Source organism: Heloderma suspectum, chromosome 4 (genome assembly GCF_057233095.1).
Source record: "Heloderma suspectum isolate Gila_16-S chromosome 4, 16-S_ref, whole genome shotgun sequence".
NCBI lineage: Eukaryota > Metazoa > Chordata > Lepidosauria > Squamata > Helodermatidae > Heloderma > Heloderma suspectum.
Genome location: NC_139461.1, coordinates 142649379 through 142669762, shown reverse-complemented (window position 1 = coordinate 142669762; position 20384 = coordinate 142649379). Strand labels below are relative to the sequence as shown.

The following is a 20384-nucleotide window of genomic DNA, read 5'->3' as shown; positions in this document are numbered from 1 at the left end:
TGGAACACAGCTTTACTTTGAGGCAATGTTACTGAGTGTTTAGCACTTCAAAGACTGCAAATGCTATAAGCACTATATAAATAATAATAACGCTGTAAGCTGTAAGAGATCAGCTGGATACCTTCTTTATTTATAACTTTTCTTTATTATTTTTAAAGATAAAAATAATGGATATTCTAAAATAAAGAATGCTTACCAAAAGATAGGAACTGCTACAAAACAAAAACTCCTGGACTCTGAGCTAACTGGGGAAGTCCAGGAATGCATTTACCAGCTTAGGCTGGTACACCAGCTGCGCCCCTATCTGGAGACAATGGACCTTGCCTCTTTTATCCACGCACTAGTCACATCCAGCTGGACTACTGTAATGCACTGTACATGGGGCTGCATTTGAAGACGGTGCAGAAACTTCAGCTGATGCAGAATGCGGCTGCCCGAGTATTGGGGGTGAGGCAATTTGATCACATAATGCCTATATTGCACCAGCTGCACTGGTTACCAGTGTGTTTCCGAGGCCAATTTAAAGTGCTGGCTTTGACTTTTAATGTCTTAAATGGCTTGGGACCAAGTTACTTGAGAAGGGCCTTCACCCATATCAGCCTGCCTGCACTTTAAGATCAGAAAGAAAGGCTCTTTTCATTTGCCTACCCGTGAGCAGTTAGGTGGGTGACCACACATGACATGGCCTTCTCTGCGGTGGCCCCACACCTTTGGAACAAGTTCCCATCAGAGGTCTGCTATGTTCCGTCACTGCAGGCTTTTAAGCAGGCTTTGAAAATGCATTATTTCACCGTGGCTTTCTCTTGATATGACTGCTGTTGTTGCTGTTATTGCTGTTGCTGGTTTTATTATCAGCTTTTATTGTTGCTTTTATTTTTATTTTATTGTGTTTGTTTTTATTGTTTTTAGTATTTTAACTGTTTTTATGTATTCTATTGCTGTGGGCCACCTTGGGAGGGCTTCTGCCTTGAAAGGCAGCCAAGAATTAAAAAAAATAAAACTAAAAAGAATTATAAGTAAAACCCGTGATAGCTCTCCAGTGTTGCATAGTGCTCTGCCACTGCTCAGGATGTGGCTTTTCAAACTTTGGCTTGTGTAAACTGTAGCACAGAGGCTGAAAATCAAGGTTTTGAGCAATGTTGTTGTCGATAGACATGACATCTGAACCAGGCCCCATAAATCCATTGGGTGGCCCTGCAAAACTGCCGGGGGGGGGGGGGGACACACCAAAGGCACTCCTCGGCTATGGCACTATTTATCCTAGGGCCAGCCCTGCCTAGCAGTAACAAAAGATCAACCTTAAAAAACCTCTATGCATTTTCTACAATTTAATCCATAGCTTCCCAACTCTGTGACATGCACATTGGTGTACATGCATCGCTACAGGCATTATCATTACTGGTTTGGGGTCTAGTAACATCTCCATCCCAGCTCTCCATCAGAGAGATCCTCCTCAGACTCTACGTCAGGGGTGCCAACCCTTTTTCAGTCCAGAGGCCAAATTCCAATTTGGGAAGTGTCTTGAGAGCGGCATTCCAGCAGTGGGTGGGGCCAAGGACAGAGAAAACCAACTGGGCAAGGCTAAACGCAAAACTTGCCAATTTGGAATCTGGTTCCAATGGATTCTTGTGCCGTGAGATCTCCTGGACAGATGGTCCCCTGGCTGAGCCATAACAACAACACACCACCACATTGCAAATGGCTTTTGAAACTAAGGGGAGTTTTAAGGTGGTCTGTGATATGGAAGGATTATCTGCTGCTGAAAGAAAATAAAGAGTAATAATCACCCCCCCCCCCCATACAAAAGCCTTTAGGAGTGTCTAAGTAGCTCTTTGGATCCATGTCAAGGGCTAGTTTCACTGGATGTTAACCACTGATACTGACGATGGGTTTGGTGGAATCTGGACAGCCAAAGTTGACAGTCAGAATTATTTTCATCCTGGCAAGTGAAAGTGGGGGAGCGTAGTACCAACACTAGCTGGGGTTATCAGTTCCTAATTATGGGAGTATAAAGGACCTCAAGTCCTTAAAATTCTTAAAACAGAGGCCTCGTTATTGGAGTATAAGGGACCTCAGATTCTTAAAGCATAGGCTGTTTGAAACTCCCCCCACCCCCAGAGCATGTGCAGCACAAAATATTTTCAGTAAAAAAATAAATAAATCTGCAGCTGCCCTGTGCTAGCATCCTTTTGTGTCAAAGCAGAAGAAAATCCTTTTACAAAAAGTGTTCAATAATAGGTCAGATTACTGTATGCAAATCTCTAAGTAGCTTTAATAGTATTAATTGAAATGTTAAATTACCCATAAACCAAAGTTTTACATCAAAAACCAGAACAAACAGCAGAGCCAAGTATTGAATATCAGGAGGGGTTCCACATTTTAAGATGTGAAAACCTTGATTCTGGTTAAGATAAAAACTTAATATAAGCGGAAGAGTAGACAGCCCCCCCCCCCCCGATTCAGGGCTCTTATCTCCAAGAGTGGGTTCTACTAACAGTACTTCTCTGTTGCCCCCCCCACATTTTCTTTTCACACTGCATCCAATATTTCATTTTTTAACAAGTGTCAGATCAATTGTTAAGCAGAATCTGAGTACTTCCTAATTTGCCTGTGAGACTGTAAGTGTGCAGAGAGTTTATGAATTTCCCCACAAATTTGAAGCTGCCATTGATGATAATACTTTGCATTTATACAGTGTAACACTTTCTATTGGGTCTCTAAAGGGATTCACAGCAAAGGCCTTATTGAGGGACAACAACAACAACAACAATAATAATAATAATACACATATAAGAATTTTACATAAACAACAATGGACGTATCACAAAACAATAAAACTGAGCACAGCCCTCCCAAATTTCTGTCTTCCAGATTGGGTCCACAACTGCTGGCCAAAGAGGGAAAACCGTCTCTTCTCATTTCACTTCCGCTCCACAGCAGTCTTCTCAAAGTGGATCAGAGTCCAGTAATACAGGAACAAACTTTACAGACAGCCCTTTATATAATATAAAAGACCATAAACAGACAAGGAACTCAATAGTGTTTGGGAAAATCCTGACTCCTTAACAAATTTAAAGGAAGCCTCACTACTAACCTCTCCCCAGGGTTCAGGGCCTTACAGAGAGGAGAAAGCAAGCGCCTTCCCAACTGCATTGAGGTAACTGCCCATAATGGTGGCCACTCCTTATGTCGCTCCCTTACTGAGCATGTGCAGGAATATCCCCCCCCCCCTCGGTCCAGAATTCTTAATGGGAAATATACCAGTGGGTTACAACAGCACTTTGGAGTGTTCACATACTTCACATCCATTATCTCAGGATCAAGCGATGTGACACCAAATATATCATTAGCTGTCATGCCAGTGTTTTCCTTTTTTTTAAGAAGCAGGTCCATGGCTCCTGAGTTTCATGGGACCACAGTGCATACAGAAGGGAAGGGTTAACTACCTTCTCTCTCCCTGATGCCTACTATCAACTCCGGAAGGGAATCTCTCATTGGTGCAAATGGAAGCTTCCCTTCCGGGATTAATAGCAGGTGCAGAGATTTTCTTTTCTCTTTTTTGGCAGGAGCATGGTGGGGGAAGAAAGGATTAAACCTTTCCTTCCTATGTGCTGTGATCCCAACAACAGTTGAGGCTTCCTGCACCTGCTATTAATTAAAAGAAACCTGCTGTGGCTGCTAATAATGTGTTCAGCATCACATCTAGTTTGGCCTTCAGTAGCCCTTACAATAACCAAATAAGGTACATTGGTATTATTATCCCCATACTGCCGACAGAAGCATAAATGCTTGAAGCTTACTTGAGACCATTAGTTCCTGGCAGGCACAAAATCTGAAGCAGAACTCTGTGGTTCTTTCACAATTCAGTTTGTGAGCAAGTAGCTTTCCTTTTCTGATTTTCTGGGGTGGTGATAGTGGTGATGGAGCTTCCTTCCAGCACCAGTGTAGGAAGGGCAGGAATCTGCAATAACACGTTGGTGCACATGGATGCTTGTGTACTTCCACTACGTTCCTGTTGACCTTTCTTCTGTAGCCCTGAAGCCATGGCGTTAGATGGGAAGAATGGAAATGCTGGGCCAGCCATGCTTTTCAGCACAACAATTAACAATTATACAGTAGTAACCCACTGTATAATTAGTACAGCACCTGTCATGATGATGGATGAATAGGAAATGTTGGGAAGTCCTTTTCACGCAAGGAAACTGGGAGGGGGTTGCCCACCACACAGATTCACTGTCAGTATGGGCCAGAACACCCGGAGTCAAGAGCAAGAAGTAAGTTTTGCCTTTTCCTCAGTGAAGTCCTTGATGGGTTGGTTTCTTATACAGACAGACAAGGAAGGATAAAGAACAAGTAAAATGCATACCAAATAATACTTAATAGCATCTCTGTTAAGTGTTTGGATTTTCCCTCTTCCATGTATAGGTAGCTTTCCAAATCATGTAGTAGTATGAAGCCAAATGAGCCCCTGGGAACTATTTCTGTATTTTCCCTCTGTAATCTCTATGTTTATTTGAATGCTTTTGTTGTAGTTATTTTCTGAAACTCATTTTTATTTGCAACATCTCCTAGCAAATAACTCTCCTTACACTATAATTTCAGGATCAACAATAATGTTGACAATGGAGGGGGGGAAATCACATCTGTGAGAAAGCAAGAAAGACAAATATATCCACACATTTGTATTCTAATATTCAGGGGAGGAGGGAAAGAGTAACTGACATAAATACAGTTATTGAAAATTAAATTCTTAACACCTTTTTTTACTTTTGGTCCACTTCTGTAGCAAAGGACTAAAGTACAGAAAGTCCGTTAAGTATCATTGAATTAATATTAAAGATGTAAGTCAGCAGCTGGAACACTTCAGGGATAAGAGGCTTGAGGTATGCAGTCTAATTCATTGAAAACACATTAATGTAAAGAAAGATAACATATTCAGCCATGAAGTTCTCTGGGTAACCTTGAGCCAGTCATGTCTCTTGACCTCGGGTACCCTGCCTGGCTGTTGGGAGAATAACATGGGGTAACCTCTGTATAAGTATCCTGTGCTGCTTGGAAGAATTACAGTGTACAAATGGGGCACAGTCCTTTCCAATTACACTTTAAAATATAAATAATAATTAAACATGTATGCTAACAAGTAGAGCATCTTCTCCAAAAATGTAAGCTTCCTATGTTAATATTTCATCTCTCTAATAGTACAATAATTCTCAATATTCTAAAATGCCTTTGTCATCAGTAGCACTATGGATTAAAGCTAAGCTGTTTTGTTTATAAAAATTTAAACCACATATTAACATGGCTTATGTTTGCTGTGAAGTTTAGTTTACCAGTTTTAGTATCAAAGAGCTGGTTCACACATCTATATACATCACTTGGTTACTTAACTACTGAAAGCTGAATGTGTCAATGGCACCACAGAAAATTATTGCATTAGAGGTGACTTCAGGCAATGTTGATGGCTCATTTAGACATATAAATCAAAAACTTTCTATCACATTCTTCTGCCAATAGTAAGATCAGTCCCAGTTTGTGCACATCCAGGATTTTAGCTTGTTTGTAACAACCTACTCACAGATGATGGTTAGGTTCTAAGGCAGTGGTGTACTACAACACCACATAACTGCCCAGCCAGGATAGCTGGTGGGGGGCTTCTGGGAGTTGTTGTCTGACACATCTGGAGGACATGAGATTGGGGAAGGCTGCTGTGAAGAGTTGAGGTCTACAGAGGCAAGGAAAAGTAAAAAGATTAGGCCGAGAGGCCTGGAGTTTTTTGTTGGGAGGGGGTATCCCTGAGAGGAGTAGTTTCATTTCCCCAGTTAAGTTTCATTTCTTCAGGCTTGAAGCAGTCCTTTTGTTTTTGAGGAAGGAGGGTATAAAAAGAGAGAGTCAGAAAGACCAGAGCAGTGCGAGCAGAGTCAGGGAGACCAGAGCCTGAAGAGAGAGTAAGAAGCAGCAGCTTGGAGAAGTCTAAGTACAGCTAGGGTAAAGGAACCTGCGTTTTGTAACTCTTATTTTCTCTTAATGACTTTTGTATCACTCAGCGCTATTCTGTAAATACCTTTAGTTGTAATTTGCTTACCTTAATTTACCAGTAAACTGTTGTGTTTAAAGCATGTGTCTAGAGTGCCAATCACCCCATGTCTACAGCCTCAACCCCATGTTATTGAAAAGGGGAAGTTTAAAAGAAGGAAGGCAGGAGTCTTAAGGAGGCAAGAGATCCCTAAGGAGTTGCTCAGGGGGTCCAGGTCATAAGGGAAACCCTGACAGCTGCTCAGTGGGATCACTGGAGAAATCTAGCCGCAAAGGTTTCATAGTGATGGAGCATATGTACTTGCAATATAGCTGGGACATAACATTAAAAATTCCAAAAGATACATACAGCATTGAAATGTGGACTGTTTCTATCTTCTGCTCCTTCAGAAAACCTGTTGGACAGGTTAGGATTGCTATCTTGTAGCAATGAAGCAAAATAATATGCTGGTGTAATAAATATATGTTGCCATTCCCCTTTTGTTGGTGGAAGTAGTGAAAGGGGGGTACCTGCATCAAACTCTAAGCCACGCCCCCTTTTCAAAAGTGACAGGTGCCCCACCCCCTTTGGAGAACGAAAGTTCCACCCTAGCTGGAAGCCCCACCTTCAGAAGTCCTGCCCCGGAAGGAGTGATCAGCTGGTCAGGTCATATGACATTCAGGGTCACCTGACAGGGGTCATGTGACCCCTTTACGAACTCATCATGCCACCATGGACCAGTTGGATGCAGTATAAGAGCCCTAACAGGTACGGGTGCGGACATGGCTTGCAGGGCCATTTCCAAACCCCCACCAGATTGGCCCAGAGGGGTCATGTGACCCCCTTACAAACTTGTCATGCCACCGTGGACCAATAGGAAGAGGTTTTAGAGCCCTAAGAGGTACGGGTGCAGAAAAGGCCTGCAGGGCCATTTCCAAACCCTCCATGGATTGGCCCAGCAGGGCCCACGTAGCCCATTAAGGTCACGCCACACCCCACTGACCAATAGGGACAGATTTACCCCCAGAAAAACAACCTTTCCTACCAACCAATCAAAAGCAGGGGCAGTCAGATTCGACTGAGGCAGCCTTTTTTTTTTCCTTGTCCAGACATGTTTCCTGCATAGAGAACATGGAGACGCCTGGCACCCTTGAATATTGAACCCCAGAAAGGCTGTAAGCCGAGTAGTGTCTGTTGTTGTTGTTGTTCAGTTGTTCAGTCGTGTCCGACTCTTCGTGACCCCATGGACCATAGCACGCCAGGCCTTCCTGTCCTGCGCTCTCTCCCGGAGTGTGCTCAAGTTCATCTTCATTGCATCGGTGATGCTATCTAGCCATCTCATCCTCTGCCATCCCCTTCTCCTTTTGCCTTCAGTCTTTCCCAGCATCAGGGTCTTTTCCAGAGAGTTTTCTCTTCGCATTAGGTGGCCAAAATATTTCAGCTTCAGCTTCAGTATCTGTCCTTCCAATGAGCAGTCAGGGTTGATTTCCTTTAGGATGGACTGATTAGACCTCCTTGCAGTCCAGGGGACTCGTAAGAGTCTTCTCCAGCACCACAGTTTGAAAGCATCAATTCTTCGGCGCTCAGCCTTCCTTACAGTCCAGCTCTCACAGCCATACATTACTACTGGGAAAACCATAGCTTTGATTAGATGGACCTTTGTCGGCAAGGTGATGTCTCTGCTTCTTACTATGTTGTCTAGGTTTGCCATAGCTTTCCTCCCAAGGAGCAAGCGTCTTTTAATTTCATGGCTACAGTCACCGTCTGCAGTGATCTTGGAGCCCAAGAAAGTAAAATCTGTCACTGCTTCCATTTCTTCCCCTTCTATATGCCAGGAAGTGATGGGGCCAGATGCCATGATCTTCGTTTTTTTAATGTTGAGTTTCAAACCAGCTTTTGCACTCTCCTCTTTCACCCTCAACAAGAGGCTCTTTAGATCCTCTTCGCTTTCTGCCATTAGGGTGGTATCGTCTGCATATCGGTGGTTGTTCATAATTCTCCCAGCAATCTTAATTCCGACCTCTGATTCATCCAACCCGGCGTTTCTCATGATGTACTCTGCATATAAGTTAAATAAGCAGGGTGACAATATGCAGCCTTGTCGTACTCCTTTCCCAATTTTGAACCACTCGGTTGTTCCATGTCTGGTTCTTACTGTTGCTTCTTGACCCTCGTACAAGTTTCTCAGGAGACAGGTAAGGTGGTCTGGTACTCCCATCACTTTAAGACTTTGCCACAGTTTGTTGTGATCCACACAATCAAAGGCTTTAGCGTAGTCAATGAAGCAGAAATAGACATTTTTCTGGAATTCTCTTGCTTTCTCCATGATGCAGCGAATGTTGGCGATTTGATCTCTAGTTCCTCTGCCTCTTCGAAACCCAGCGTGTACTTCCGGTAGTTCTCGGTTCGCATACTGCTGAAGCCTAGCTTGTAGGATTTTGAGTATCACCTTGCTGGCATGTGACATGAGCGCAATTGTGCGGTAGTTTGAACACTCTTTGGCGTTGCCCTTCTTTGGAATTGGAATGTAAACTGACCTTTTCCAGTCTTGCGGCCATTGTTGAGTGTTCCAAATTTGTTGGCATATTGAATGCAGCACTTTAACAGCAACATCTTTTAGGATTTTAAATAGCTCAGCTGGAATACTGTCATCTCTGCTAGCTTTGCTGTTACTAATGCTTCCTAAGGCCCACTTGACTTCACTCTCGAGGATGTCCGGCTCAAGTTCAGTGACCACACTATCATGGCTATCAGGGACATTCAGATCTTTCCTGTATAGTTCTTCTGTGTATTCTTTCCACCTCTTCTTAATCTCATCAGCTTCTGTTAGGTCCCTGCATTCTTTGTCCTTTATCATGCCCGTCTTTGCACAAAACGTTCCCTTGAGATCTCCAATTTTCTTGAAGAGATCTCTAGTCTTTCCCATTCTGTTGTTTTCCTCGATTTCTTTGCATTGTTCATTTAAGAAGGCCTTCTTGTCTCTCCTTGCTATTCTTTGGAACTCTGCATTCTGTTGGGTATATCTTCCCCTTTCTCCCTTGCTTTTCGCTTCCTTTCTTTCCTCAGCTACTTGTAAAGCCTCCTCAGACAGCCACTTTGCTTTCTTGCATTTCTTTTTCTTTGGGATGGATTGAGTTGCTGTCTCCTGAACAATGTTACGGACCTCCATCCATAGTTCCTCAGGCACTCTGTCTATCAGGTCTAATCCCTGAAATCTATTCCTCACCTCCACTGTATATTCATAAGGGATATGATTTAGGTCATACCTGCATGGTTTCGTGGTTTTCCCTACGTTCTTCAATTTAAGCCGGAATTTTGCAACAAGAAGCTCATGATCTGAGCCACAGTCAGTTCAAGGTCTTGTTTTTACTGACTGTATAGAGCTTCTCCATCTTTGGCTGCAAAGGACATAATCAATCTGATTTCGATATTGACCATCTGGTGATGTCCATGTGTAGAGTCATCTCTTGTGCTGTTGGAAAAGAGTGTTTGCTATGATCAGCATGTTCTCTTGGCAAAACTTTATTAGCTTTTGTCCTGCTTCATTTTGTACACCAAGGCCATGCCTGCCTGTTATCCCGGCGATTTCTTGACTTCCTACTTTAGCATTCCAATCCCCTATGATGAAGAGGACATCTTTTTTTGGTGTTAGTTCTAGAAGGTGTTGTAGGTCTTCATAGAACCGATCAACCTCAGCTTCATTGGCATCAGTGGTTGGGGCATAGACTTGAATTACTGTGATATTGAATGGTTTGCCTTGGATTCGTACTGAGATCATTCTATCATTTTTAAGATTGTACCCCAGTGCTGCTTTTCCCACCCTTTTGCTGACTATGAGTGCTACTCCATTTCTTCTAAGGGATTCTTGCCCACAATAGTAGATATGATGGTCACCTGAATTAAATTTGCCCATGCTTGTCCACTTTAGTTCGCTGATTCCCAAGATGTTGATGTTCAGTCTTGCCATCTCATGTTTGACCACCTCCAGCTTACCTTGATTCATTGATCTGACATTCCAGGTTCCTAAACAATATTGTTCTTTACAGCATCGGATTTTCTTTTCACCACCAGACACATCCACAGCTGAGTGTCCTTTCGGCTTTGGCCCAGCCGCTTCACTCTTTCTGGCACTACTTGGAAATTCCCTCTGCTCTTCCCCAGTAGTATATTGGACACCTTCCGACCTGAGGGGCTCATCTTCCGGCGTCATCTCTTTTAGCCTTGTGATACATTCCATGGGGTTTTCTTGGCAAGAATACTGGAGTGGGTTGCCATTTCCTTCTCCACTGGACCACATTTTGTCAGAACTCTCCACCATGACCTGTCCGTCTTGGGTGGCCCTGCACAGCATAGCTTATGGCTTCACTGAGTTACGCAAGCTCCTTCGCCACAGCAAGGCAGTGATCCATGAAGGGGGAGTAGTGTCCACATGCTTTAAAAAAGAACTAGAAAGGGAGAGCCTGCTATAGCTCCTGTGAATGTAAGAAGAAAAGATGCAGCTGTGGCAGAGAACTTACCTGTAGACATTTTTACAGAATTCCTGGAAAATCTGAGGAGGTTGTAAGCAGCCTGTTAAAACAATGGAGATCATCCGCAATAAGCAGTTAAATAAAACTTTAAGGAAGAACGGAACTTTACATCTATATAGATGTACTGCCACAAAAGTTATAATTGCAGTTTTCACAGAGCTACTAGGGGGCAAGCCTTATGGAGACAGAAAAGGAGGTTTCCCAGTCAAAAAACATTTCATATTAAGTTGTCTAGCAGCACCTCGCCCCTTTTTCTTTCTTTCTGCAGAACACTTGCTTACCTGCAATCTGCCCCATCACCTTGGACATAGTTAGAAAGCTGTTATGGTTTCCCCCCCAAACTATGCTCACCCCATAAAGTGACTTTTGAGATGAAGAAGACACAGATCAAGGAAGGGACTACACAGAACTGTCAGGATCCAACTAATAGCCCTCACACTTTTGTTAGAGAGTTTTGTGTTAGTCTTGCTTAGCATCACCCTGCCCTTCCTTCCTTCCTTCCTTCCTTCCTTTCTGCAGAGCACTTGCTTTTGTATTTAAAACCGACTATAAGCCTACCTGCAATCTGGTCCTTCACCCTAGACACATTTAAAATGCTGCTAGGGTTTCCCAAAAACTATGCTCACCCCTGTGAAGTGACTTTGTATCATTAATCCCCATTTTGAGATGTAGAAACCACCCCCACAGGTCATCAGGGTTATATTATTCAAAGTGTAGCAGCAGCCTGTTCAGCAAGAGTTGGGGTAGGGAGACTACTGCCCCATTAATGATTAATGATACAAAGTCACTTTACAGGGGTGAGCATAGTTTCTGGGAAACCCTAGCAGCATTTTAAATGTGTCTAGGGTGAACGACCAGATTGCAGGTAGGCTTATAGTCAGTTTTAAATATAAAAGCAAGTGCTCTGCAGAAAGGAAGGAAGGAAGGAAGGAAGGGCAGGGTGATGCTAAGCAAGACTAACACAAAACTCTCTAACAAAAGTGTGAGGGCTAGTAGTTGGATCCTGACAGTTCTGTGTAGTCCCTTCCTTGATCTGTGTCTTCTTCATCTCAAAAGTCACTTTACGGGGTGAGCATAGTTTGGGGGGGAAACCATAACAGCTTTCTAACTATGTCCAAGGTGATGGGGCAGATTGCAGGTAAGCAAGTGTTCTGCAGAAAGAAAGAAAAAGGGGCGAGGTGCTGCTAGACAACTTAATATGAAATGTTTTTTGACTGGGAAACCTCCTTTTCTGTCTCCATAAGGCTTGCCCCCTAGTAGCTCTGTGAAAACTGCAATTATAACTTTTGTGGCAGTACATCTATATAGATGTAAAGTTCCGTTCTTCCTTAAAGTTTTACTGAACTGCTTATTGCGGATGGCCTTCATTGCTTTAACAGGCTGCTTACAGCCTCCTCAAATTTTCCAGGAATTCTGTAAAAATGTCTACAGGTAAGTTCTCTGCCACAGCTGCATCTTTTCTTCTTACATTTGCAGGACCTATAGCAGGCTCTCCCTTTCTAGTTCTTTTTTAAAGCATGTAGACACTACTCGGCTTACAGCCATTCTGGGGTTCAATATTCAAGGGTGCCAGGCGTCTCCATGTTCTCTATGAAGGAAACATGTCTGGACAAGGAAAAAAAAAAGGCTGCCTCAGTCGAATCTGACTGCCCCTGCTTTTGATTGGTTGGTAGGACAGGTTGTTTTTCTGGGGATAAAACTGTCTCTATTGGTCAGTGGGGTGTGGCACGACCTTACAGGGCTACATGGGCCCTGCTGGGCCAATCCGGGGAGGGTTTGGAAATGGCCCTGCAGGCCTTTTCTGCACCTGTACCTGTTAGGGCTCTAAAACCTCATCCAACCTGTCCACAGTGGCATGACGGGTTCATAGAGGGGTCACATGACCCCCATCAAGTGACCCTGAAGGTCATATGACCTGACCAGCTGATGACTCCTTCTGGGGCAGGACTTCCAAAGGTGGGGCTTCCGGCTAGGGTGGGACTTCCGTTCCCCAAAGGGGGCAGGGCACCTGTCACTTTTGAAAAGGGGGCATGGTTTAGAGTTTGATGCGGGTACCCCCCTTTCACTACTGGTGGAACCATCAGTGCAAGAGGGCAAAGTGGAAAGCAGATGGATAACTCTTGTGTATAGACTTCGCACACACCCTGGGGAAGTGGAGAGACAGCCTAAGGCAGCCTTTCTCAAGTGGCAAACTCCAGATGTGTTAGACTACAACTCCCATCATCCCTAGCACAACCACCATGCCAATCAGGAATAAGAACACAATAAACATAAGAAGAGTCATGCTGGATGGATCAGACCAAGGTCCATCCAGTCCAGCGTTCTGCTCACACAGCAGCCAACCACCTGCCCATGGGAAACCACAAGTAGGAGATGGGTGCAATGGCACCCTCCCACCCATGTTCCCCAGCACATGGTGTACATAGGCATACTGCCTCTGATACTGGAGGTAGCATATAGCCATCAAGACTAGTAGCCCCTGATATTGATAGCTGTATCTTCCGGGAATTTGTCCAGTCAAATCACTTTTTAAAGTGATCCAAAGCGGTGGCCATCACTGCATCTTATAGAAGTGAATTTCACAGCTTAACCAGGTGTTATGTGAAGAGGTATGTCCTTTTCTATGTCCTGACTGTCCCATTAATCAGCTTCATGAGGTGACCCCTTTGGGTTCTAGCATTATGAGAGAGGGAGAAGCATGTCTCCTCGTCCACTTTCTCCACACCTTCCACACCGGGTTGCCAGGAATGCCTTGTGGGTGGCTACCAGTGATTTTATGTTGGGTTTTGCATCTACTGCTATACTGACCTGTCCTTCCTACTTTGCTGCATAGGACTGTGACTTTCTGACATATGGATGGCAATGCCGGCATAAGGTCTGCCTGCTTAGCAGGACCGTCGGACCAGACCAGCCATCTAAGCATTGCTAAGAATCACTATTAGTTTCGGGAAAACAAGCACAACCACAACTGCGTGGGCCACTGGTGTATATAACTACAGGAGGAAGGACCTTGGATTAGTTGTTCATGTCTTGGCACCATATATATTTTCCTTGAACTTCCTTCTGTCACTCAAAAGCCCAACATTATTTTCTGAAGCACATCAGAGGTAATTTCAATTCAGAACAGAAAATAAATTCTGTGAATATCTGCAAAAGTATAAAAGAAGGGAGTGAAGATGCTGGGGCAGTATGCAACATGTCACCATTGCAGCAATTCATTTAGTATTCAATGTCTGCGTGCGTGTGTGTGTTTAAAAAAAATGACTTGGACTGAGAAGCTTTAAATGCGTTCGCAAACTCTTTTGATAAGCACAGAAAGGAAAAACAGTGTATAAGTGAGGTGTCAAGTGATTAAACATTTTAACATTTTTATTATACTAAATGCCAGCGCACAGTGAGTAAGCCAAGGTTTCCTATACAATGCAGAAGTTTCCTGTACATTGTGTAATGGGCCCTGTCAAGCTAATAGAAGAATGATCAAGTGGCAGAATTGTCAATGACAATGTACTTTAGTTCCATGTTTATTCTGCACTCATGCTGAAGTGTACTGAAATCAGGTTGACCCATAGCATAACATCATTACTGGAATCCATCCTTATTTTGAACATGCCCTTTGCTTCTCTCTAGACTTGAAATGAATCCACAGACATTCAAATTCTCTTCAAACTTTCTATTTGGGCATTTTGATATGGAATTTTCTCTAGACATTATTTATATTTGACCCTCATCACATTTGATTTTATATGATTTATATCTGGCGTTTGACAGTATTTGACAGGTGACATGCAATGGTGTTGAGCATTTGACAGTATGGATAACTGACAAGTATTGGTATATTCCATTGGCTTTCAGACTTTCATCCTGATTGGTTTGCTATGAAACAAGCCTGCCTGGGTTTTGAGATCTTTAGCGAGGCCCGTTCTTCAGTCCCACCAACATCAGATGCACCTTTGGAGGGGACACAAGAGAGGGCCTTTTTAGGTTGGCCCCCTTTCTGTAGTCCTTCTGCTGGCAGGCAAAGATGTTTCTATTCAGGCAGGGCTCTGGCATGTAAGCTGATCTGTTGCTGAACGGGTTTTTAATTTTGGGGGGGCGCTGCCTATTTTGTTTATTATTGTTTATTATTGTGTTATTAATTATGTTTTAATGGATCTTTTTTATCTTATGTTTTAAATAAGTTTTTTTAAAAAAAATCTGAATTTTATTATCGGTAGCCACCTTAAATAAATAAATAATAAACAATTGCACACATTATCCCAGCATGTTGCAGAGGATTCTAGGATGTATTCTACAGTGTAAGCTCAGATCACACACTTTGCTCTGCATCCAAAGCCTTCCTCTGGGTGCCTCCCTCGAGGAAGGCTCGGGGGGCGGCAACATGGGAGAGGGCCTTTTTGGGGGTGGCCCCCCATTTTTGGAATAATCTCCCTGACGAGGCCCGCCTGGCTCCAGCATTTTCATCTTTTCAGCACCAGGTTAAAACTGCCCTCTTCTCTCAGGCATTTGGCAGCATATAAGGAGTCTCTTTGATTGTCTCTGGCTGATTGTTTTAAATTGTTTTAGATATATGATGTTGTGTGTGCTATTTGTTCTGTGTCATTACGTGAATGGTTTTATACTTTATATAATGTATTTTAATGTTTTTTAAAAAACTTTTGTGAACTGGCCAGAGAGCTTCAGCTGTGGGGCAGCATAGAAAGATAATGAAATAAGGCACCATTAGGACTCTTCCTCATCCATTGTGAACTAAGGCCAAGCTCTACAGTCCACATCCAACATTTTCCTTTGACTGAGGGCCAAAAAGAAAAGTGACATGGGAGACTCATGAATGGATCATCCAATGGCTGTATTTTCACTGCAAAACAGCATTAAAGTCTCAGATTTTGATCAATACAGTGGGAGGGGAAGATTTCTAGCTCTCCCCCAATGACATTTCCTCAGTCTAAATCACTTCAGTGGAAAAAAGACAGGTACCTGTATCCTGCCTGTCTTTTTCTTGCTGTTAATATCAGCTTCAGGGAGGGGCAATTTAGATGAGGAAAAGGGCATGGTGGAGGGTGGGGGAAGTATCTCTTCCTCTGGGGAGGCTGTAGGACATGCTGGGTACATGCAGCCACTATTTTGAATATGCAACCCTCACTTGGGGGTTGTTGTGTTGCGCTAACCCGGCGAAGATGGGTTATGCGAGGGTTGTTTAACCTTTGCATAACCCTTGCTCAACAGGTTTGCATATGAGGACAACCCCTGAGCGAGGGGTGCATATTCAAAATGGCAGCTGCGTGCAGCCAGCATGTGTCACAGCCTCATCATGGGTTAAATTATTCATGGTGTACTGCTGCGTCATATGAACTGCTGTGTTGTCTCTGTTAGTTTTTATGCCCAGTTAGGCCTATCAGTTTCCTGCAGCAATATTTCTGTCTGCTCCACATTATGCTTAATTTAGATCAGTCAGACCTGTGGCTCGTTGTGGGTTAAATAACTCATGATGAGCTGTGGCATGTTGTTTGAACCCAGTCACTGTTTCATGCCCAACCTCTCCTGTATATATTAGGGATGCGTATCAGATTCAGTCAAATCCTGAATCCAGTACTGAGTTGGGCTGGAAAGATTTGGGAGACGTCCACATCAAAATGTTCAAAATTCATTCTGTTCTTCCAAAGCAGACCAAATTGAATTTGAACCCTCCTGAAGCTTTGTCAGCACACTGGAGATTTGGAGGGACACAGAGACACAGACGGCGTGACTGCAGGAATTGGTGCATTTTCCCCTGGCTTCTCCAGATAAGGAAAACGACAGGAGCGGGAGAGGAGGCGGTGTTGTGACTGGACTTCGAGTTGCCCTCTTAAGAGATCAGAACTCCATCCCCATGGCTGTGAACTGCAAGCATCCTCCTTCCTTCTAGCCTGCCTCTTTGTCTGACGCTAGAGCTTATTGCAGTGCGTAAGAAGAACCACAAAAGGACTGCTGCCTCTATGATGACAGAACACCCCTAAGCTGACTCCTTCACCTCTGTTTCACATCCTAATTCCACACAGCAGACTGTCCATTTGTTGTTGTTGTTCAGTCGTTAAGTCCTGTCCGACTCTTCGTGACCCCATGGACCATAGCACGCCAGGCCTTCCTGTCCTGCGCTCTCTCCCGGAGCGTGCTCAAGTCCATATTCATTGCATCGGTGATGCTATCTAGCCATCTCATCCTCTGCCGTCCCCTTCTCCTTTTGCCTTCAGTCTTTCCCAGCATCAGGGTCTTTTCCAGGGAGTTTTCTCTTCACATTCGGTAGCCAAAATATTTGAGCTTCAGCTTCAGTATCTGTCCTTCCAATGAGCAGTCAGGGTTGATTTCCTTTAGGATTGACTGATTGGACCTCCTTGCAGTCCAGGGGACTCGTAAGAGTCTTCTCCAGCACCACAGTTTGAAGGCATCAATTCTTCGGCGCTCAGCCTTCCTTATAGTCCAGCGCTCACAGCCAAATGTTGCTACTGGGAAAACCATAGCTTTGATTATACGAATCTTTGTCGGCAAGGTGATGTCTCTGCTTCTTACTATGCTGTCTAGGTTTGCCATAGCTTTCCTCCCAAGGAGCAAGTGTCTTTTAATTTCATGGCTACAGTGAATCAAATAATGCTTTGTATTTTCCACTGCAGACTGCTCATTGAAGAGAAAGATGTGGACATGTAGCAGCCAGTAACTGGCTTCCTCAGTCAAAATGTCAGACACAACCACACTTTATTTAATAGGACAGATAGGTTAATATAACAGGGTGGTCCTTAACATGAAGCGGCATGAGGCAATTGCTTCATGTGGCAGGTTCAAGGTGGGCCACCATTTTCCCACCTCTCCTTTCACTTCTATTAAGTAAACTTCAATCCAGAACTGGGTGTGTCTATCATTTTGACTTTTGCCTGAGATTCAAAGAAGTGTGAATTCAGTCCAGATTCAATCCAGATTCACGCAATTCAAGTGTGAATTCAGTCCAGATTCAATCCAGATTCAAAGAAGTGTGAATTCAGTCCAGAACTGGGTGTGTCTATCATTTTAACTTTTGCCTGAGATTCAAAGAGGTCTATGACTGAAACAACCTTCATCTAGCTCTCATACAGCCCATCCCAGAAAGGAGCAATTCATTCCTAATCCACACATCAGTGTTCCCCCCGAACAACCTTCAAATACCCACTTAGGGTGCAATCCTATGCATATCTGGGACAGAAAAAAGTCCTACAACTCCCAGCATTACCCAGTCAAGATGGCTGGCTGGGGAGTGTTGGGGGTTGTAGTACTTTTTTCTGTCTAAAAATGCATAGGATTGTGCCTTTAAATTGTATTCAAGCAAGGCCTTTGTTGTACAAGGTGGTCTGTTGGGCTGGCTGCTGTTTTTATTCTTTAATTCTTACTTTTTTTAATTGTGTTTTTAATGTATTTGTTTTATGATTCTTTTTACTAAGTTTTTAGTTTAAAATTTAGTTCCTATTATTGTTAACCATCCTGAGCACCATTTTCTTGGTGAGAAGGTGGGATATAAATAAACAAACAAATCAGTGACCAGCAACATTTGGTATGCCACTCAAAATGAATAAACCAGTTTGTACAGCAGATGACCCCCTTCATGGATCACTGCCTTGTTGTGGCAAAGGGGCTTGCATAACTCAGTGAAGCCATAAGCTATGCCGTGCAGGGCCACCCAAGACAGACAGGGCATGGTGGAGAGTTCTGACAAAATGTGGTCCACTGGAGAAGGAAATGGCAACCCACTCCAGTATTCTTGCCAAGAAAACCTCATGGAACGTATCACCAGGCTAAAAGAGATGACGCCGGAAGATGAGCCCCTCAGGTCGGAAGGTGTCCAATATACTACTGGGGAAGAGCAGAGGGAATTTCCAAGTAGTGCCAGAAAGAGTGAAGTGGCTGGGCCAAAGCCGAAAGGACACTCAGCTGTGGATGTGTCTGGTGGTGAAAAGAAAATCCAGTGCTGTAAAGAACAATATTGTTTAGGAACCTGGAATGTCAGATCAACGAATCAAGGTAAGCTGGAGGTGGTCAAACATGAGATGGCAAGATTGAACATCGACATCTTGGGAATCAGTGAACTAAAGTGGACAAGCATGGGCGAATTTAATTCAGGTTACCATTATATCTACCACTGTGGGCAAGAATCCCTTAGAAGAAATGGAGTAGCACTCATAGCCAACAAAAGGGTGGGAAAAGCAGTACTGGGGTACAATCTTAAAAATGATAGAATGATCTTATTACAAATCCAAGGCAAACCATTCAACATCACAGTAATTCAAGTCTATGCCCCAACCACTGAGGCCGAACAAGCTGGGGTTGATCAGTTCTATGAAGACCTATAACACCTTCTAGAACTAACACAAAAAAAGATGTCCTCTTCATCATAGGGGATTAGAATGCTAAAGTAGGAAGTCAGGAAATCACTGGGATAACAGGCAAGCATGGCCTTGGTGTACAAAATGAAGCAGGACAAAAGCTAATAGAGTTTTGCCAAGAGAACACGCTGATCATAGCAAACACTCTTTTCCAATAGCACAAGAGGCGACTCTACACATGGACATCACCAGATGGTCAATAATGAAATCAGATTGATTATGTACCTTGCAGCCAAAGATGGAGAAGCTCTATATAGTCAGTAAAAAATAAGACCTGGAGCTGACTGTGGCTCAGATCATGAGCTTCTTATTGCAAAATTCCGGCTTAAATTGAAGAATGTAGGGAAAACCACTAAGCCATTCAGGTATGACCTAAATCATATCCCTTATGAATAAACAGTGGAAGTGATGAATAGATTTAAGGGATTAGACCTGATAGACAGATTGCCTGAGGAACTATGGACAGAGGTCTGTAACGTTCAGGAGGCAGCAACTCAATCCATCCCAAAGAAAAAGAAATGCAAGAAAGCAAAATGGCTGTCTGATGAGGCTTTACAAGTATCTGAGGAAAGAAGGGAAGCAAAAAGCAAGGGAGAAAGGGGAAGATATATCCAGCTGAATGCAGAGTTCCAGACAACATCAAGGAGAGACAAGAAGGCCTTCTTAAATGAACAATGCAAAGAAATCGAGGAAAACAATAGAATGGGAAAGACAAGAGATCTTTTCAAGAAAATCAGAGATCTCAAGGGAACGTTTTGTGCAAAGACGGGCACGATAAAGGACAAAGAAGGCAGGGACCTAACAAAAGCAGATGAGATTAAGAAGAGGTGGCAAGAATACACAGAAGAACTATACAGGAAAGATCTGAATGTCCCTGATAGCCATGATAGTGCAGTCACTGATTTCCTTTAGGATTGACTGATTTGACCTCCTTGCAGTTCAGGGGACACGTAAGAGTCTTCTCCAGCACCACAGTTCGAAAGCATCGATTCTTCGGCGCTCAGCTTTCCTTGTAGTCCAGCTCTCACAGCCAGATGTTGCTACTGGGAAAGCCATAGCTTTGATTATACGAACCTTTGTTGGCAAGGTGATGTCTCTGCTTCTTACTATGCTGTCTAGGTGTGACATAGCTTTCCTCCCAAGGAGCAAGCATCTTTTAATTTCATGGCTACAGTCACCATCTGCAGTGATCTTGGAGCCCAAGAAAGTAAAATCTGTCACTGCTTCCATTTCTTCCCCTTCTAGTTGCGAGGAAGTGATGGGGCCAGATGCCATGACCTTAGTTTTTTTAATGTTGAGTTTCAAACCAGCTTTTGCACTCTCCTCTTTCACCCTCAAGAAGAGGCTCTTTAGATCCTCTTTGCTCTCTGCCATTAGGGTCGTATCGTCAGCGTATCTGAGGTTGTTGATAATTCTACTGGCAATCTTAATTCCGACCTGTGATTCCTTGAACCTGGCGTT

At 43.5% G+C, this 20384-nt stretch overlaps 1 long non-coding RNA gene across 1 annotated transcript in view; it reads right to left on the bottom strand.

Moving 5' to 3' along the window:
• Positions 1-2249: 2249 nt before the first annotated feature.
• LOC146347480 (uncharacterized) overlaps positions 2250-20384 on the bottom strand; it is a 33665-nt gene continuing 15530 nt past the window's right edge. Inside the window, exon 5 of the long non-coding RNA XR_014789884.1 lies at positions 2250-4319. This is a non-coding gene — a long non-coding RNA (uncharacterized LOC146347480). The remainder of the gene's footprint in view (positions 4320-20384) is intronic.